Source organism: Mizuhopecten yessoensis, unplaced genomic scaffold (assembly GCF_002113885.1).
Source record: "Mizuhopecten yessoensis strain PY_sf001 unplaced genomic scaffold, ASM211388v2 scaffold179, whole genome shotgun sequence".
In the NCBI taxonomy this organism is placed as follows: Eukaryota; Metazoa; Mollusca; class Bivalvia; order Pectinida; family Pectinidae; genus Mizuhopecten; species Mizuhopecten yessoensis.
Genome location: NW_018403417.1, coordinates 202,384 through 219,582, shown reverse-complemented (window position 1 = coordinate 219,582; position 17,199 = coordinate 202,384).

Sequence of the window (17,199 nt, the reverse complement as noted above, 5' to 3'; positions counted from 1 at the left end):
TGTTTTGTTTCACCCCTTCTGTTGCTAAATTGTCCAGAAAATGTATAAAACAATGCCATTCATGAAGAGGCGTCAGTAAGACTATACTTAAGTACAGAGCAAAATGATTGATTCTCTGTGCAAATTAAAGAGTGAATACAGAAAAAAATTGTGATTGAAAATAACATGGATAACTAACTTTTTCTAACGACTTTATCATTATTGCTATAGTTAATATTTTGGATCTTTTTAATCAAGGGACTCGACCAGATCGTTTGGTGTCATTTATCAAAGCAGCAGTTGTGCCACAACTACGGGCTGGATGATGGTGTTTGACTATGGAAGTTCTCAGAGCTGTAATGCGTTTGAGCGGGAATCCAGTGTAGCCACCAAACCTTACTTCCTGTACAGCAATACAGACGTGTACGGTTACCCTCAACAGTGTACGTAATGGACATAGAATGTACACGTATCGAACATACTGGCACACTAATACCTTCTAAACAAAATCAATATTTTTTTCCCAAAAAGTGATTTTTTTTGTTTATCATTTGTTATTGTGCTATAAATCGAAAAATTCCTAGGAATCTAACGGATTTTTTTTTTATTTTATTTTTATTTTCACAAACTCTATCGTGCAGTGTAAAACAATGAATGTGAATCAAACATAGATGACAAGGCAATTCACATTATAAACATGAAAAGGTTACATATTCCGGTAATAGTAGAAAATAATGTTTATGCAACGACAGTGCTGTACAATGACTTTGTTGATACATTTTCTGCTGTTAACCATTTTTCGCCAACACTTGTAACTATATTACATTTGTCCTTTTCTTGCAGCATCATCTTGGGATAGTACCAACTTCCCAAAGGCTGATGTTATGGGAATATTCATAAAAGGTTTGTATCCTATGTAATGAAATACAAAAATGTACGTTTAAAATGTAACTAAACTGATATATTCATTGACATAAATCCTTAGTCATCAATTACAAATGAAAAAAATACAGTTATATCTCTATGAAATTGAGTTTGATTAAACCTGACTATAGAGTTAATGTATGTACATGTAAATATATATTTATATATATGAATAAGGTAGAACACGAAGACTAGTATAATCGTCTAGCGCTTTCGCCAACCTTGAGACTCCTCAGATGGGCGAAAGCGCTAGCCGATTATATAAATTATATTCGATTTATCACGAAAACATAAATTATTTGTTTCTGCTTTTGTGTATTACTTTATGTAGGTGTGTGTTGAGATATTTGTTTTTATGTATTTTTATATGTAAGTAACACGCGGTTTATTTCGTATTATATCTGTTAGATCATTAAATAGGCCTGGTTTTAGAAGCTTCTGTACACATGTAAATATTGTCGATGTCAGGCATATGCAGATAGGTTTGGAAATCATTCATTTAGATAAGTTTATATATAGTGCGCATATGCGATAACGTTAGTGTAACTTTTGATTAGTCACAATCAAGTCCCGATAAAACACTTCGAAGTTAAATAACATCAATGCCAACATCATAATTGTGTTTTACTTTAAGACAAATGTAATCAATTGAAGCTGAACCATATATCTATGTATTTTAGGCTGGTTTCCTGTACTGAAGGTTGCTCGAGGTATGGATGTTTCCCCAGCTACTGGCATATATGACCTATGGAGTGGCACGTATACATTGAACGAATACAATGATTCAAGCCAAGCATTCTCCTTCGCAAGCAACACTATGACTTTGAAATCAAGTCTGGTGGACACCTGGTCAAATTACTACATAAAAGCGGTAAGCTTGATTAAAATCTTTCCACTACGAGATGTGTACGAATAGACATTTAAAGCATATCTATCTGAATTCGACGTATGTGTTACTTGTAAAACATACTAAAATGTTAACACACATGTAGAAAAAGACATACTGACCTAGGAATCACATTTCTTAATCTTAAAGTGTACTGTAATCACACAATCAGATTAATGTAAGGGCTATATTTCCTCAGAAGTTACTTTAAATTGTAAAATAATAATATATTAAGGTTCGAAAGTACTTCTAGACTTCTTGACCGAAAATGAGTGAATGAATAGCAAGAAATTGTCAACAAGAACAAACGAAAGGAGTTGTCGAATTTAAGAATATGTGTGTTAAGAATTTCATTAAAGATGGCAAATATTGTGGTTTAGCGTTATAATTCTCAGATTTTATTTCATGGTAAAGTGATAATCTACTAGTTTCAGATGCAATCAGTGGTTTTACATATTCAAATGCAATGTTTCCATTTGTAATGAGATTTTCTTCTTCTAAAGGTGATATCCAGTGTCAATTCTTATGGCTTACAAATGCAAATCTGTATATATGCTTGTTAGTAACAGCAATACATATGCTTTGTTATATTTGTGCATATGCTGTACTGTATATGCAACTGTTTCATCCATGCTGTACAATTGAAATGATGTTTAATTTATTTCCGTTTCATATATAACCGTATCTTACATCAAAGACAAATATAAACACTTCGACATTGTATAACAAATGCTGTATAATTGTGCACTGATAGGTCAGGGTGTCCTTCTTTGTCAGCGGAACAGAGAGAGCATACGTTGTATTCGACGCTCATGGCTCAAACAAAACATCATGGTTTTCCTGTGACAGAATTCTGTATACATCATGGACAGATTTGGGTACATACGGGAGGAAAGACTACTGTAGTATTGCCGGGTATGTGGAAGTGATATTAACGGTTAAGTTAAGTTTATACTTAAATTTGTATTTTTATTATATTGCAAGGATCCAAAATCAAGTTGAGAGTACTTATGTGAATTTGTCTCCGTTAAGTGTTTCCCTTTTTAATGTTGATATACTATCGCTGATTGAGTAAAACTTATTAGTTCGACCTTTGGCATTTTGTTTTTAAGTGCATGTATTATTTTGTGTGTATCCAAATCATGAATACAGGTGATCAGCGAAAAGGTATTTGATGTATTTCATCATAATAATAAGGGCAGACTATATCGACAACATCATTGAAGTTTTCAAACGTTAACAAATCTGCAGTCATAAAATAGATTTAAAAACACAGGGTTCACATGAAACTATCTTAAAAACGTTATTTCCATAAATACTACTTAAATATATGTATAAAGATTGTTTCAATTTACAAATATGGGTGATTTGAGTTGCAGTGGATAGTGCAAATGCATTTTACCAACGCGGCCTTGGTTCGACTTCCTGATTGAAAGAGAAAAGGTATTGGGATGATGTTGATATTGTTTAATGTTACAGCGATTCTGCGAACAGTAGATTCTTTTTCATGCAGTCTTCCTACGGTAGTGACTGTGCAACACATAATGGCTGGTTTGCCGTATCCGAAGCTGGTTCCGGATGTTCATGGGAAACACAAACGTCGGCCCCATTTGCTATTTACAGTGACACAACAACACTTGAACTAAACAGCGGTATATATATTTGTTACTCTTTACTCTTTTTGTCTATGTAAATATTTGTATTATGAATTACTTATAATTGAGATAAACTACTTGATAATGATATATCTCTGATAGAATCTAATTAAACGATGTTGTTAGCAATCACTGCAAGCTTATGAGCAAGGATTTACATGACTCACATAAGGTAATGTATCGCTCACCAGTAATTATACACAATACAATGATTGAAAATACAAATTACTATAAGAACTATGTTTATACAGTAAAATAAATGTCACTAAATCACATTTACCTTGAAATATCAATAGGCCTGTATGCAACTATTTTTAATATATATGGATTTGTTTTTATTTTGTCACATTTTAGGAATGGCTTTAGCTGACGTTTTTGCAGTATCTGTCTGTGAGTAAAGCTGTTGTTATTAACATGTGGTGTCAAATATGTATAGTACCTTACACAAGATTCCATATCATATGAAATCATTAAGTTATTTATCGAAGATTGAAAAGAAAGTCTGATAGCTTCATTTTTCAAGAGATATTTTCCAAGACCTTATTGCAATATAAGATTTCGTTATCATGATCTTTTTTCTATTATCTCATTGATTTCATTATATAAATTTCTTATCATATACTATGATTCTATTAACAAAACATATGACACTTGTATAATCACTTTGTAACATGGCAATAGTATAAAAGAAAATAACATACCATTTCACTCGGGATATTGATCCATTTATTAGATGTTCAAATGAGAATTGTCTTGGCCTTTTATACTGAAGAAAAATACACACAAGCAATTACTTAAAGCCTGATTGTTCTAGCTATGGACAATATATGCGACATTGTCACCTGTGAAAATGGCGCCACCTGTCGTGACTGGGGAGTAACGTACAGCTGTCTCTGTGAGGGCGATCACTATGGCTGGCTGTGTCAAAACAGTGAGTTTGTTTAAAATAATCACCAGATTCAAAGTAAAAAGCACCTACTGAAATTATTTATAAACATATCGCTAAACATCACAAAGATGAAACGAAATAATGGTAATCTAATATATTAGCCATGTAGTTTGATTGCAAACCCTAATTATATAGTGAAATACGTAAATTAATACGTTATATGGTGTTTAGGGGGAGTAGGGGGACACACGTCAGCATATTTCAACGCTTTCAAATAAACCAGCCACAATTGATAAATACTAAGGGGAATACGTCTAAGTATCATTACTTATTCTGATTGTAAGACATTAACTAATTTGGTCTTTGGTGGAGATAAAACCTTTTTTTCCCCTTGTATTGCTATGGAAATTGATATTTTATGCATTACATCATTACGGAACACAATTTAAGTATCGTTTCACTGTATCCAATAATAAAGGCATGGTTGTATTAACAGTTTACAGAAATTTAATTTATGTTGTGTACAGTTGACGGTAATTACACATCATGGACAGATTGGAGTGACTGTACTACATCTTGCTACGCCGAGGGTACTCATTATAGAACGCGCACGTGCACCAACCCAACCCCGTTAGGAATAGGACAAGACTGCGTCAGATACGGGGAACCATTGGAGATCCTAAGGTGTATTCCAACACATCTAGATATCTGTTCAGGTGAAGTTTGTTTAATTATATACATATCATTTAAAAAAAAGACTTTTCTAAACATTTATAACCGTTAAATGCTCAATGTACAGTTTTTATGGTAACGATATCTTCATTATCTTTGTAATTAATTTCATTATGTTATGCTGTACTGTGACTGCATAATATTAGTACGGAAAAAATAGGGCGGTCCGGTGGTGCAGTTGATAAAGCGCTTGCCTTTCATTAAGACGGCCAGGGTTCAATTCATCGATCAGATGTTAAAAGAAATGGGTATACCTTTCCACCTCGTGGGTTTTCCCCGGGAATTCAGGTTTACTTCATTCAACACTGAGATCACCTGTACAATTAAACATTGACCAGCAAGTGTAAATAGTATAAGCTGGTAAAAAGTCCTCCATAATGGTGGTAACAAGTTAAAACTTTTGTGAAAGATATTATAAACGAAGTATCACAATACATTGTTTTGTCATCAGAATACAACACCGGTGAGTTAGCAGCTGACACTTCCTACTACATGGTATGTCCCACTGGCTTCTACATACACGTATATGCGGCGAGCTATGGCAACGGAAGCACGTGTTATGATGCAAATGCTCTTGAAGATATTAGAACTGCTTGTCACATGCAGACAGACACTTGCAATGTGACATTCTCCGACACATACTTCTCTGGGAATCCATGCACGGCATATCCAGGCGCTATTGTGACCGGAAGTGCAAAATTCTTCTGTGCAAGTAGGTATTGAAAATCCGGCTGATGGATCATCACTTGATATCTGTTTGATTCTTTTTATTTAATAAAAACCCTTATAGTTTCTTGAAAAAATGACTATGATCTATCAACAATTACTGTTCTAATCTTTACTAAAGCAGTATCTAAATTTATCTTGAATATTGAAAAATAGAATATTCATGTTTGGAAGCAGAAGGTTACAAATATGTAAAAACTTAGTTTGAATAAACATTATTTTACTGCAACAAGTAGTATGAAATTGTATTATACATATGTTTGACCGATCGTTATTAAATATATTTTTCCAACATTGAACCAAACGAAACATTTATCTTTTATTTTCAGAACGACGTGAATTGGATAGTTTTCGAGGACGTAAGTTTTTTGAACAACTTATTTGAAAATGGATAATATCTTAAAGAACAACAATTCAAATACTGACATGATTAATTATAATTGTCTTAGGGGATACTTAGTATTTATAATACCGTTTAAGAGTGTGAAATCTGCAATGCAATATACATGTATATATGTATATATACTGCTTTGTAAGCTCACTACAGAGGCTTCCTATCATACAGGTGTTGGTGTTTTCATGATGAATTATTTAAGTTCGTTTGAGAAGGTCGAATTAGAACATGTTTTTAGTTACATACTTTCCGTATTGACAGCCTGGCGACTGGTGTTTAAGGCACCCAGCGGTACAGCCCCACCCGCTGGTTATGCTGATATCATGTCATTGTATGACGCTTCCGGGCCGTACAATGAGTTTGACACTACCGCCATGACGGATTTTAGTGCGGGAGGAAACATCTACAAGTCGACAAAACTCGACAACTGGGGTGTAAACACATCTGTTAGCGCTGTAAGAATATTACTTTTATATTTTTGAAAATTTAAACAAATCCTTTGCTTCAGCAAAACCCCGACATAATGCACTAGTTTCTTTCGCCACCTCGCTTACTGCTAAGGTATGTCAGAGTTCTTTTTGTCACCCTTTTCTTAGGTATTACTTTAGTACGTTTCCTATAATCTATCAACCAACCCCTTTATAAATATCATTTAACCAATGGCGGCAGCATAACAAAGTTTGCTGTATTAGCATATTTCCTTTCAAACAATAGTTTTAAATATTCGATCGTAGAAATGTAAAAACATGTTTTTAGCATCATTTCTAGAGGAAACGCATGTATTAAAATTACTAATCTCCTTTGGTAGACGTTTTAGACCCGTGCAGTAATAATATGCAACTATTTTAAATAACGTCATATGCATTTCCGTGTTAATAATCTATGATTTGTATCTATTTTTTTACACTTACAGGTTAAATTAGCAGTGTTTAAAGATGGTCAAGAGATGCACTATGTTATATTTGATGCGGTTGGGAAGGGAAAGACAGATTGGTTTGATTGTGATAATATTTTAGAGTCAAGTTGGCACGATCTTCAGGATGGTAACTACACCTGCGTTAAAAGGTAAATAAGACTCAATAGATGTATACGCCCTTCTATCACGGTACGCCGTAGGCTACATTGGCCTCGTGGCCTGTTCATCGGCTATTTAGAGTTTAAATGGATATGGCATAGGATGGGATGGGCGTATTCTGCCGCCCACCTACGGTGATCCTGTTAAGTAATAGAACGATTGAATCGCTTTTTCATTGCCCGTGTCTTCGTTATTGCTTTCAATACACGTTTTATAATGAGTGTAAAGTTAGTAGCAATTGACAAAAAATACCTATATCAAAGAATTAGAACCTATTTGTATATTATATCTTCAATGCTCTAATCAAGAAAGCAATGGTTCATTTCCCCGATCGGACATACAAAGATAAAAATACTGAAGGTGAACAGCGTGTTTATCTGAAATAATGTTAATATGTGTACGTCTTATGTTTTTACTAGTGCGGGCGACACGTGGAAGAGAAACTTCTTCATGAAAAGTGATTATACATCCTGCACTAATGAAACGGGATGGTTTGTACTTAAGGACTACGGGGCGACTGACGGCTGCTCCGAGTGGGACAGTACGACTTCACTGCCACAGATATGGTACTCGCAGACAGGTGTTCGTGTTCAGTGGGCTTATGGTAAGTAAGGCGTATTTATAAAAGTTTTGTAACTAAACGACAGTGTCAAAAACAGCCCAACATATCTAATAGTTCATTATGTTGCCTTCGACTTTTTACATTTATTGAAGGTATGAGGACACAAAAATTATTGTAAGGTGTCAAATAATGAAGGTACATTACATTTGAAACACGTATCGAAAACACCAGCGTTAACATTGTGTTTTCCAAGCTATCTTATAGTTATTTCATAATAGTTGTTATGGCTACTCATTTACATTTCCTCTGTTCATTAGGAAATAAGACTACCGCTGACGCTTTGGCTATCTTCGTAATGGGTACGTTTGTTTTATTTAAACGAAATGAAATTTATTGGTAAATCAGTTTTCTCTTTTAAATTTCAACACCATGAATGTGTGCCAGTTGCTGTCACGTAAGAGGCCTCCTTACTTATATGTCTACATTTTATAATTGCCGTTTTTTTACATTTTGCGTTTCAACCACCAAGAACGTATTTCAATTTCTTTACTTAACTAAATGAAGTTTGGATATAAATTGACCTACAATAATATTTTTTCAAACTAAACGTAAAAAAAACAATTCGGTATCTTCTTTGATTTCAGCTCACAATCAAGTAAAGTTTTTCATCTGTAGTCGTTGATGACTTTCATGCAAATACCATAAACACAACCGGAATTATCAACAACAAAATGGTACTTTATATCACCATTTTGCAGAACTTTCAGACATAGAGCAGACATATATCCGATTGTGTTGATTTTTTCAGATTGGCATATGGTATTTAAGGGTGTAGAAGAGGTCACACCAGCTGCTGGAAACCTGGCCGATCTCTGGACGCTAGAGGACACGGAGAATGACAACGATATAACGGCCACTACGATTACTAAATCCCCCAACTTGGCTTACAAATCCAGTCTACTGGAAAACTGGGCGGACCCATTTACATTCATTGACATGGTAAATAATAGCTATAGCTATTTAATAATGAAAGAAATGTTTAAATAATATGATACGATATGATAGGGTGGACCTCGGGAAATCTACCAGTTCAGATTATGATCATAATATTGATGACATAATTTGACGTTTATAGTAAATTGACAGTTGATAAGTGATAGGCAAGTGCTTTACATTGATGATGGTTCTTGATATCATTGATTCTTTGCATGACAATACGATTGACAATGGTTACTGCTTTGCATTTAAGGTAAACTAATGACAGCTTTTGGTCCACATGTAAGCAATTCCTTTGTTCATATTTTGCCCTGGTTTGATCGATTTTCAAACAGAATTATGGTTTTATTGACACATCGATACTGTCCTGCTTGTTTGCTTTTTATTTTCATACATTTCAAACTATTACAGGTGAAGTATGCTTTCTTTACCGGGGGCATCGAGAAGGCTTATACAATATTCGATGGCAGAGGCACTACTAAAACCTCTTGGTTTGCTTCAAACAAAATACTGATATCAAAGTATACAGACATTTTATCGGAATCAATCGGTCATTGCAGCATTGCCAGGTAACATATTTGTTCAGTTTCAATTCTAAAGTAAAAAACTGTTGCTGTGTAACAATTAATAAAAAGCGAAATGTTGTAGCATAAAAGAATGAACGGAGTACAATTTTCATTTCGAGATCGTTTTTGCTTATTTTTTCTTTTATCATATCTTAAGTATTATAACAAAGAAAACTTATTTATGAAAATATATTACTGCCAACGTGAATACCATAAATGCATGACTTTTCCGTCTACCTGGAACCAGATGTGTCGGACAATAACTGAGCCTATAAACAGGTAAAATGCCATTTGAATGCCAAATTTCTGTATCTATACTAATGTCATACACATGAAAGTATTGTTGTATTCTAATTTGCCATTACGTTCGGTTTTTGTAATCTAGTTTGTTTATTTTTTTCTATTTTCATGGCTCGCTTAGACCCGTTCAGATGAGGTTTTTTTATGAATGTAGTCTCTATATATCCAAAAGGGTCATACATGTCTTAGCGAACGCCTGTCTATAGCGGCTATATCATACATGTAAAATGTTTAGACAATCGACTTTGATAATATTCTCGCAATATCATAACACCTTAAATTTCATATCTTTGATTTGTATAATTATGTCCGCCGTGAACTTGTCCGACCATTTTCTCAAAACCGCAAGTCATATCTTGATGACACTTCACATGATTAATAATGGGTATAGGTAGTTGTGCGTTCAAGTCTTTATTTTCAGATCGTTGCCAAAGCAACCACAAGGAACAGAGGCTTCTGATTGGTCGAAATTTAGATATTTCGATCTTTATGAAATTTGGTAAATGGGGTTATTAGGGGACTTCGAATTTAACCGCATATGTTTCGTTGATATAGTAACCACACAGAGGATTCTGATTGGTCACAATTTAGATTTTTTTCATGCCCAAATTTAATATGTACATTGTTGTTAGGGGAGTTAGAATTTAACAGCACAGGTTTCGTTGCTATAGCAACCACACAGAGCATTCTGATTGGTCAAAATTTAGAATGTTTGTTATGCTCAGAATTTATATGTACATTGTTGGTCCTTTACTGATGCATCTTTGCGAGTATGGGTGCAGTTTAGGGGACTTATGTAATGGTCCCCGTTACAATTACTTCTTTTTAAGTGTATCTTTGGTCTACTTGGATTCTAAATACGCATGCATCTTGTTATTGCAATTGGTATTGATTACATTTATCAGCCATTGACTTACATATCTATGAGTTTTATTATTTGTGTAATATGTTACTGAATTCAGTGATGCGAGACGACGGTTCCTGATTGCCCAAGACATATCGACAACGTGCACCAGCTATAAAGCTTGGATGCTTACGCAAGATGTGAGTGGATCTGTATACTGCGCCTTCGACAACAGCGTGTATCTTGGGAAAAACCGTCCAAACTTTTTGTATAGTGACAGCACATCGTATGGCCTCCCACAGCCGTGTAAGTGATTTTACCGTGAGATGCACGTGCACCACATAACGATATGTTACGATTACTTCTAAATTTGTGTGGATTTTAAGTCTGTATATCATTCTTGTTTATAAATAATGTTTTTCAAAGTTCGGCACAGGAATGCATGCAACATAACAAAAAGACATCTCTATTCAAATTTTTGTTAATGAAATTTTTAATTTATTGTGCGCAAACTAACATGTATAGTCTAATTATTAACTAAAGAATTTGTCCTTTTTTTCTCAGAGGAAAATTTAATCGGATATATCAACAAGTGCATATCGTGATGATAAATGAATAAAATAAAAGCCCTGAACATGGCCCCTTTATGCCCGATTCTTGCATTGGGTTAGTTTGTTTGTTAGCTAGTTAATATGATATACAGACATCCCTTATCCTTCGTTTTATGAATAATTGCAGCCTGGAACTGGGACAGTACGAACTTTCCCTCAGCCGAAGTCATGGGTGTGTTTATTATTGGTAAGTCATAAGGTAGTGTTATTCTCTCTGGTTAATTAGTACATATGTTTCATCATTCATAACACAACAATAGTTCCTATTTTGTATTTTTTCAGGAAATATATTTTTTGCGTTTGTTTGTTTTGAAACTATTTCAAATCGTTCTCTTCCTATTTTTTCTACACTTTTATTTCTGTTTTCAAATATTTTTTCATCATTTATCTTATCCTGTATGACACACAGCTAGAAAAGTATTTGTTTGCATCGTCATCTCGAACATCATTACCATGCTAATAACGTTTCGACTAAAATCACAATTGTTTAGGTTAAATAAAGCGACAACGTGTATTGTAATGAACTATGTTACCGCTACTGTCTTTTAGGATGGTATCCTCTAATGAAGGTGGCTAAAGGTGTAGATTTGTCACCAGCTCTGGGTATATACGATCTGTGGACGGGGAACTACACTTTGAACGAATACAATGATACCGATACGGCGTTTTCCTTTGCCGCTGATACCATGCCCTTCAAATCCCACGTCGTGGACAATTGGTTTGACTATTACATCAAAGCGGTAAATGTTCAAAAATTTAATTTCCTAAATTAGTAACATTATTAATAACAATTAATTTGTCAAATGATTTTAAATCCATTTTCGGTAATATGTTTTTATGTTTTAAACATTTTCCCTTATATATCAATTATAATTCTTCTTTTGAATTTTGCCGTTTCCTTAAGATAATAAAAATATACAAATACATTATTTCACTTAAACATGTATGAATATAGAAAAACCGAGATTGGTCCTTGTGACATTCTTTGAGCAATTTGGGAAGATAGTATATACAATATCTGTATTTTTTCTATAGATACGAGTGTCATTCTTTGTGGGCGGAGTCGAGCAAGCATATGTGGTATTTGATGCCCACGGGACAGACAAGACAAGTTGGTTCAACTGTGAGAAGGTCTTGTATACCTCTTGGATAGACGTGAATCGATATGCCTTAAGGGATTTCTGCAGCGTAATGGGGTATGTTCTATATGTTGATCGCATATTTATACCCCACCAAGTGAATGCGGTATATATTAAGTCACTTTTTCAGTGATTTCGCCCATGTGTGTGTCCTTACGAAATGAAACGCTTGTGTTCAAGGTATAAATTGAACCCCTGATTACATTCAGATTATATTGACATCATAGTATGGTAATATCAAGTTCTATACTTCGTTCTATTTCGGTGGTCATTGGTCAAGCATACAGAGCAAAGGTTCACGAGCACAGCAGACATCAATGTTGAAGTAGTGTTTAAGTCATACACGGAAGCATTTATAATCCCACAGCGGCGAAGTAAATCAATTGTTAGACTTAAATTGAAAATACAAAATAAATCTTTGTCTTTCATGTTCATAGGTTTAAATGATCAATCCTTGGTGTCAATAATTAAACTGTTTGAAAAAAGTCAGTTATCATAAGTTATTCAAATACTCTCGTATGCATGATGCTATAACACACATAAACTAAGTACTGCTAGCAGGGGTTTCATTATGTAGTCATTTTATTGCACCTATTTTGCAGGGACTATGGTTTAAACAGGACTTTTTTGATGTCCTCTTCATACGGAGATTCCTGCTCAGTCAACAGTGGCTGGTTTGGAATTATCGAACACGAGACTACGTCATGTACATGGGAACAGAAGCACGCCAGACCTTTTGCGATATTTAGTGACTTTACAACAGTAGAAAACTTTGATGGTAATAAAATCCATTTGTAACATAAGATAATATATATATAAGAACACTTCCTAAAGCTTCACAGAATTAGAAACGTTTTATCTGCCTAAAAACAGCTAAGTAAACCATTTCTGGAATGAAAAGAAGCTCATACCCAGCAGTAAAAAATAATAAATATAAAAGACAATAAACAATCATAATAGTGTTAGGCTAACGAGAAACTTCAACGGTGCCATACGAAGATTTGAAACCTGGACATCCGATCGCAATGCAGTTCCTATCACTCTAGCGATTTCATTTCTTAACAGAGTTTCATGAAACTTGATAAATGTGCTTGACATGGCAACACCTTGAACAAAAACGTCGAGTTTCGTGTCCTAAAATAAAGTTCAAGGTTACAATTAGGAATAAAAAAAAATGAATTGCAGTTCATTGTAAACACTATTTAGTGAACAAATTAATAAATGCATTAAACTACTCTAGTCGAATATAGTCAGGAATGCTCATTTAGTGAGTAAATGTAATGTTCTGCTTTGCAATATTCTTACAAATTAAATTACCATTTCAGATATGGCTGTTGCGGATGTGTTTGCGATATCTATGTGTAAGTATTATGGTATTGATGAAGTCGATCAATGTGAACGTTCCTCATACGTTTGGTAGTACGGCGATCGATGTGTACGTTCCTAATACGCACGGCAGTACGGCGATCGATGTGTACGTTCCTTATACGTACAGCAATCGATGTGTACGTTCCTAATACGCACGGCAGAACGGCGATCGATGTGAACGTTCTCTATACGCACGGCAGTACGGCGATCAATGTGTACGTTCCTAATACGTACGGCAGTACGGCGATCGATGTGAACGTTCCTTATACGTACGGCAGAACGGCGATCGATGTGTACGTTCCTAATACGTCACAGATACGGCAGTACGGCGATCGATGTGTACGTTCCTAATGCGCACGGCAGTACGGCGATCGATGTTTACGTTTCTAATACGTACGGCAGTACGGCGATATCGTTGTGAACGTTGGTTATACGTACGGCAGAACGGCGATCGATGTGTACGTGTCTAATACGTCACAGGTACGGAAGAACGACAATCGAAGTGTACGTTTCTGATACGTCAAAGGTACGGCAGAACGGCGATCGATGCAAACGTTCCTGATACGTCCCCAGTACGGCAGAACGGCGATCGATGTGAACGTTCCTAATACGTCACCGGTACGGAAGAACGGCGATCGATGTAAACGTTCCTAATACGTCACCGGTGAGGCTCGGCGATCGAAGTGTACGTTTCAGATACGTCACCGGTACGGAAGAACGGCGATCGATGTAAACGTTCCTAATACGTCACTGGTGAGGCTCGACGATCGAGTTGTACGTTTCTGATACGTCAAAGGTACGGCAGAGCAACGATCGACGTAAACGTTCCTAATACGTCACCGGTACGGCAGAACGGCGATTGATGTAAACGTACCTAATACGTCACCGGTACGGCTCAACGATCGAGGTGTTCGTTTCTGATACGTCAAAGGTACGGCAGAACAGCGATCGATGTGTACATTCCTAATTGTCACCGGTACGGCAGAACGGCGATCGATGTGAACGTGCCTAATACGTTACCAGTACGGCAGAACGGCGATCGATGTGAACGTTCCTAATACGTCACCAGTACGGCAGAACGGCGATCGATGTGAACGTTCCTTAAACGTCGCCGGTACGCCAGAACAGCGATCGATGTGAACGTTTCCAATACGTCACAGGTACGGCAGAACAGCGATCGATGTGTACGTTCCTAATACGTCACCGGAACGGCAAAACAGCGATCGATGTGAACGTTCCTAATACGTCACAGGTACGACAGAACAGCGATCGATATGTACGTTCCTAAAACGTCACCGGTACGGTAGAACAGCGATCGATGTGAACGTTCCTAATACGTCACCAGTACGTCAGAACAGCGATCGATGTGTACGTTCCTAATACGTCACCGGTACGGCAAAACAGCGATCGATGTGAACGTTCCTAATACGTCACAGGTACGGCAGAACAGCGATCGATGTGTACGTTCATAAAACGTCTGCGGTACGGTAGAACAGCGATCGATGTGAACGTTCCTAATACGTCACCAGTACGTCAGAACAGCGATCGATGTGTACGTTCCTAATACGTCACGGGTACGGCAGAACGGCGATTGATATAAACATTCCAAATACGTCACGGGTACGGCAGAACGGCGCTTCATACCAGAAACTTTGTTATTATAACAGATCATATTTCTGTATTTATATGTTTCATATACTTAATATCAATGTTTTGTTTTATCTAAAGCTAAGGACTCTATTTGTGACATCGTGAATTGTGAGAATGGAGGCTCTTGTTACGATTGGGGATCTCGATACCGCTGTTTTTGTGATGGATATTTTTACGGCTGGCTATGTCAGAATTGTGAGTATAGATATGATATTGAAACATTTTGTACTTTTATTGACTTGTTGATATTTGATTCCACTGCTTTTCAGCATTTTATTGTATTATCATCATGCTTAAAAACGATTAGGTGAAATAGACGATTATCTGATGCAATCATATAACGTTTGAATCATACTCGAATTGATTATACAATGTGCCAGGGCATATCTATGTCTTTGCGTAGATAACGTATTCTCGTATTTTCAAAAGAAAAGTGTTCTAGTGTTTAAGTCTCAACGTTAAAGTCAATAACAATTGAACGTGTTATGTTACCCCGAATTGCACATATAGAGGAATATGTTATTGCTTCTCAGATGAATATTAATTTCCCGACAGGTTTTGGAAGTTACTCATGATGGGTTAATACTGTGTGCATTTTTTGTATTTACGTTATGTGTACATCTTCAAATAGTAAAATGTTGCTGAAAACCAACGTACTTCTCAGTCGTTCAAACTACAGTATTTTTATTTAAGTTTTATTGTATTTAATTTCACATGCATAACAAGTACTATATTTACAGTGAACGGAAATTGGACAACCTGGGCCGACTGGAGTGCTTGTAGCACGTCATGTTACGCAATAGGGACCCAGTACAGATACCGTAACTGTACTGAACCAGCACCAGTTGGACACGGTCTGGACTGCGGTTATCCTGACCTCGAGGTTCAGACATGTGTACCAGATCACGACGTCTGTCCCGGTAGGTGTAATTTGGCCGACTTGGCCTATCATTTTTGCAGAACATGTAAAACTAATTTCTCTTTTTTGTGACTAAATTGATTGAAATCCCGGTATATTCTTCATTATGTTTCGTTCTATTGGTTTATTTTGTTTATCTTTACTTTAAATACTTAATATTGTTAAAGTAATCTTTTTTCGTTTAATAGCAGTTATCTTTGTTTTTCTTCTTGTGTCTATATTTATATTTCTCGTGTTCCTACAGATTATTGAATGATATATTAAAATGTAATGTCTCTTTCTTGAGTGTACGTTTAAACTATTCCAAGTAATGTTAAGTGAGAATTGTATCAAGAAAGAATAAAAAAAATGAGATAGAGCAATGGTCTTTACGGCTAATCAATTACATATTTCAGAATACAACACAGGAGACCTTGTGGAGAGCAAGAATTACACCATGATTTGTCCTGTTGGGTATTACATATATGTCGATGACGCATTTTACGGCAACGGTTCTATATGTTACACTGCCGATGCTATAAACAGACTTAGAGGATATTGTCATGGACAAACGGACAGTTGCCAGTTCTTCTTCACCGACTCTTACTTTGGTGGTGATCCCTGCTCAGCGAATCCGGGCGTCACTAAATACGGGAATGCCAAACTGAACTGTATCAGTGAGTACACATAATGTACATTTCTTAAAACACTATACCATTGTCATAAGGTAAAGAAATTATCGTAACTTGTCGTGCGACTATCTCGAAATTTTAAATGTCATTTTTGAGGGGTAAACACTCACTTTGTTAATATATTCATATTTGTTGTTGAAGTGTTGCAATTTTTCATACACTAACATAAAACAGACACAAATGTTCCCCAATAAACATTTTAGGTTTAAATGGAGGTTATATCCTGATGATTAAAGACAAATACGCAATATACTGTTTAAAGGTTATATTTCGCAGGGAATTTAATTTCGCTATATTCGCCCTTTCATTAATA